At 33.1% G+C, this 5284-nt stretch overlaps 1 protein-coding gene across 1 annotated transcript in view; it reads right to left on the reverse strand.

The window, feature by feature from the left end:
• Positions 1-1926, reverse strand: part of LOC107667026 (metabotropic glutamate receptor 4-like) — a 19801-nt gene extending 17875 nt beyond the window's left edge. Inside the window, exon 1 of the mRNA XM_016458607.1 lies at positions 1752-1926. The gene's annotated coding sequence lies outside the window, so the exon portion shown is untranslated. The remainder of the gene's footprint in view (positions 1-1751) is intronic.
• Positions 1927-5284: the final 3358 nt, after the last annotated feature.

Raw genomic sequence — 5284 nt, forward strand, 5'->3', positions numbered from 1 at the left:
TTCCCTACCGTTAAGTAACTTGTGCATTGTTTTACTTGTTTATGACATATCCGACTGAACTACAAACTTTCCAGTGATGTCTGTGAGAAAGATATATTTACTCGACAAGCTCGCGCATCTGCGCCGCCGCGCGCTCAATCCACTCAGCGTGCTTTGTTTATCAGCTCGCGCACACCAGCTATACAGGCGTTAATACTGAATGTTTAACATTATATTCATTGCATACATATACTTCGTAGTAGACATCCTTAACTCCTTTCTGCTGTCTGTTGTTGGTGTTTCTTTGTTTGAATATGGCGCTTATCACATGCTGTGTGGTATCGGTGTTTGGTATTGGGGCATTTTAACGAGTACGAGTACGAGTACAGGAGACCAGTATCGGGCCCGATACCGATACCAGTATCGGTATCGGTGCATCCCTAATAAACGTAATTACATAAACTAATTACAGATGAAATTACATGCAGGTATTTTTAAAAATATAAGTACAATGTAAAAGCATGCATGTACGCAATAAGTGCATTGTAACAAATAATTAATTTAAATGTAAGTACATAGTTAAGGCCACTTAATATAAAGTGGGACCAAACATTCATTTTAATTCGGACCTGTACCGTTGACTTAGTAGTTCCCGTCAATACTACTAAAGCCAGTCATTAAATTAGTTTGATTTCTCAGAAAAAATTGGCAAGGTTAGACTGGAAAGTTGAAAGTTGTTACAGAAAGGTGGTGTCCATTTATGGTTTCGCATTATTTTGTTGCTAGCAGGGTGAATTTCACGAAAGTATGTCGAGATCATATTTCATTCCAAAACCAACAGAACATCTATAGAAAATTATATTTTATATAAAAATGGATCTGATGCCTATTTTTAGGAACATTAAGAATTTTCTAATTATTTATTTGTAACTACAGTTAAGCACATTTCCCCTTCAAATTCTTAATTCTTATTTTAATTTATTACATTTTTTTTTTTTTTTAAACTGTCCTGTCCTGTACAAAAAAAAAAAAACTATGTTTTTTTCTGGATTCTTTGATGAAGAGAAGGTTCAGAAGAAAAGCATATAATCTTCTTTTTTTTTTTTTTGGAATGGAAGGGTATATTTATGTATACTTAAGTACTATAATGAAAATATATGTTCATGAATATCTTGGTCCTAAAATATTACTTCTTATTTCCTTCTGGTAAGATACATGGACCAGAAATGTCAATGTTAATGTTTTTTTTCATTGTTTTAAAAATTATCAGACTAAAAACAGAACATGTTGAAATGACATTCAAACATTATCATGTTGGTGCAGAATTTATTGATATTAGTTGAGCTGTTTACTCATTGTGGCTGAGACCTAAATAATTCCATCAGGGAATTTGGAGCCGCATAATCCAATGTGTTTTAAACATCAGTTCCCTGTATCTGAAAATCACCTGGTTGACTCAAGACCTAAAGTGACTCAGTCAAATTGAAACACCAATGAGATAAACACAACATGACAAATCACAAAGCTTTGTCAACTTTTCCATCACATTAGTGGAATAACAAAGTACATTATCACATCCAGATATCTGTACAGCCTGATTATCTGTACAGCCTAACAACTGAAATTAGCTTTGGGATCAAGAGAGCACGTCAGGAAATATTGTTCTTTTGAGAGTTCCCTAAGGCTCCCTTGCTGATTTAGGCAAATATCACAAAGTTTTTGGCCCAGGCATTAAAATGTTGCCACGATAAGCATTTTGTTGACTCACTGACCTTAAGGGCTGTTATTGTTGTCTCGTGATTGATTGACAGGTCTTTCAGTCGTGCAGATTTCTTTGTGCACTCTTCCTAGAATACAGTGGACTCACAACTACACACTGTACGAAGATAAGAAGCAGAGGCACTTAATATTTTACTAGCTGGCTGCTAGTGAGTACCATGGGTCTTGCACCCCGCCAAAAGACAAAGATAGAACTTGAATGTGGGATGTCACAGTCTGGAAAAAGCTTCGAGACTGCATAGCAAGCAACTAATCAGAACACACACACACACACACACACACACAAAAAACTGCTGGGTCAGGAACAAACTCTACAGTGCGTATGCTACCGCTGAACAGAAATGCTTGGTAAACACACTGCAAGTGCGCTCCCCTGGTGTACATACTTCACATGCATACTTGAGTTTGTTTGGCAGTAACAAAGTGCTGAATGTGTTAGTATACTATAGAGGTAGTTAGCTATAAGCATGTTAATAGTTTGCATTTAACTAAATTGCTTACGATTCTTTAAATCAAGCCCTTTTCAGAAAGATGATACAAATCTGATAAAAACATAATGTAGTATCTATCGTTTTATTCTATATTTTCACTTTGTATTCATATAAATGTCATAAAAGTTACATAAACAGTTTATGGTTGAAGAGAATCATGTTGAGCAATACACAACCCTTTTCAGAAAGATGTAGCCTACCAAATTTGATCAAATGTTATATATTGTCAAATTTATTGTTACATTTTAAGCCTGATCTATAGTTTTGTACTGTATTATTTTGTTTACATTTTTACATTTACACAGAGTCATAAGTACAGCTTATCTTTAATGCAATTTCTCAATAAGGTTCCCTTTAAACCAAAGATGGCCCAAATTTGATAAAGTATTAAATATGATCCAATTTATTATTACATTTTAAGCCTGATCTATAATTCTGTATTATATTTTTTATTTTGTATTCATATATAAATACAGTCATAAAGACAATTTATTTGTAACTGAAGTACTCAACAAGATTCTCTTTAAACCAACCCGTTTCAGTATATGGTATAAATCTGATAAAATATTAAATATTGTCAAATTTATTGTGGTATTTTAAGCCAGATCTGTAATTTTGCACTATATTTTAATTTAATATTTTTATATAAATTTGTGTTTACTGTAGACAGTTTATCTTTAACTAAACTGCTCAACAAGATTCTCTTCAAACCAGCCCGTTTCAGATATATGTACTGCATTTTTTAAATATTACACATTATTACATTTATTTTTGCATTTTAAGCCTGGTCTATAAATTTGTCCTATATTTCAATTATATTTTCATATATAAATTTGCATTATGAGTCATATGGAGAGTTTATCTTTAACTAAATTGCTCAACAAAACTCTCTTGAACCAACCCTTTTCAGCAAAATGGACCAAATTTTTGAAAAATTAACTATTTTTCAAATTTATTGCTGCATTTTAAGACTGACCTATAATGTTGTTCCATATTTATTTTATAATTTTTTTACACATATATTTACAGAGAGTCATGTAGACAGTTTATTTTAAACTAAATTGCTCAACAAGATCCTCTTTAAACCAAACCTATTCAGAAGGATGAACCAAACTGATATTTTATCATATAGTTTCCCCAGTCAATTTAATTTTACCTTACCTTTTAATGTTTAATGAAATATTTATATTTACATTTTTGTATAATGTATATTTTTGTTTTCCAGTTGACAGAAGCAGGTCTGTATGAGAAAGAGAAAAAAAACTGACTGTAGTCAGTGTGCACTAATGTCTGCTATTGCTCCCCTTGAGGCAACACTGAGAATACAATTTGAGGACTTGCACCGAATATGTTTCTGGCCACGCAACTGCCATCAGATTCATTGAAAGTTTGAACTGTGAGGCCAATAACATGATGACAGTAAGACATTTCATAAGAAGAGAGGAGCCCTACCATGCTCTAATTGAATATTCTGATCTTTTTTCCTCCAGAAAGATGGAAAACGGTCAACCCACAAAATTAAAGCTGTAAATATCTTCCAGAGCACATTTGGACTGGAGCGAATAACCAGATATCTTACAGCGGCAAAATGTCACAGACAGCTGTGGGACCTCCACACGGCACAAACACACACAGCAATATTGCCACGTGTTTGCTGAGGCCAGTCATGGCCGAGAATAAACAGATATCTAAAGGTTGGGTGTAAGATCCTATAGGGAACGAGATAAATGTCATTTCACATTTCCTTAACCTTTGCGCTGATAACAACACCTGCCTGGGTTGGAATCGTCATGTAAACGCTGACTTTGCATGCTAGGGCATAATATCCATGCACTGCATGTGACTTTATGTGTTCGTCTAAAGCACTTTGACAGCACATCCTAGCTATGAAATAGTTTTTTTCTTGGACTAACAAAAAATGTTGCTGACAACAAACAAAAAAAGAGGACATATTGTGGTTAGATCATTAAGTAGTTCTTAGGCCCGTTGTTAATTATTGATAAATTGAACTATACTCCACAAAAATTCTGTAAATTAATTCAGGCTGAACTGCTTAATGCAGAGACTCAGTTTCTTTAAAGATAATTTTAGCCACATTCTACACTGAAAAAAATACAAATCAGTCATTTTATTCCAAATCAGTGTTTTCTGATATTATCAGTCAGGCCACGTTGAATATATAAGCTGCTATAGAGATATTGGTAATGCTTAACAATAAGGACTCACTGGCTAGTTAACTACATTAATTAACATGAACCAACAATAATAATACATCTAAAGCATTTATTAATCTTCGTTAATGTTAATGTCAACTTTTACTAATGCATAATAAAAATCAAAAGTTATACCTGTTAACATTAGTTAATGCACTGTGAACTAACATGAACATTAACATTTTTATTAACTAACTAGCATTTAAAAGTTTAATATATGCTGTAAAAATGTACTGCTCATTATTAATGTTAGTTAATGCATTAATAATGTCAACAAATGAGACCCATCCTGTAATCTGGATCAAGTATGATGCCAAAGAAACTAAACGAAAAATCCTATCACTTGTCACATTTAGTTAAAACGAAAATTAATTAAATCTCTTTAATTAAAATAGCTTTTAATTCCTTGTTGCGGTCCCACTTTATATTAAGTGGCCCTAATACCTGTGTACTTACATAGTAACTAGATGTGTACGTAGTATGTAACCACAGTGTAAGTACACATTGGTACATAGTATCTACAGCTCTAATGTTTGTGTAACTATATGTAACAACCCACTGAATGGTATGTGTAAGTACATATGTGTAACAGGACATTGGTAACAACACTTTTTGTTAATGAAAGTACAAATGTGTAACAGGGCTAACAGCACTTTTTGGTAAAGAAAGTGTTACACTTTATATTAGATTTACCATTTAATTACTCTGATGTTACACAGCAGCGGCCAGTAAGTTAGGCTTTACATATAAATTGTGGTTGGTGTCCAGAATGTTACACTTTATATTAAGTGGACAGTTCCTGAGGAGTTACCATTTAAGTAC

Source organism: Sinocyclocheilus anshuiensis, unplaced genomic scaffold (genome assembly GCF_001515605.1).
Source record: "Sinocyclocheilus anshuiensis isolate Anshui unplaced genomic scaffold, SAMN03320099.WGS_v1.1 scaffold615, whole genome shotgun sequence".
In the NCBI taxonomy this organism is placed as follows: domain Eukaryota; kingdom Metazoa; phylum Chordata; class Actinopteri; order Cypriniformes; family Cyprinidae; genus Sinocyclocheilus; species Sinocyclocheilus anshuiensis.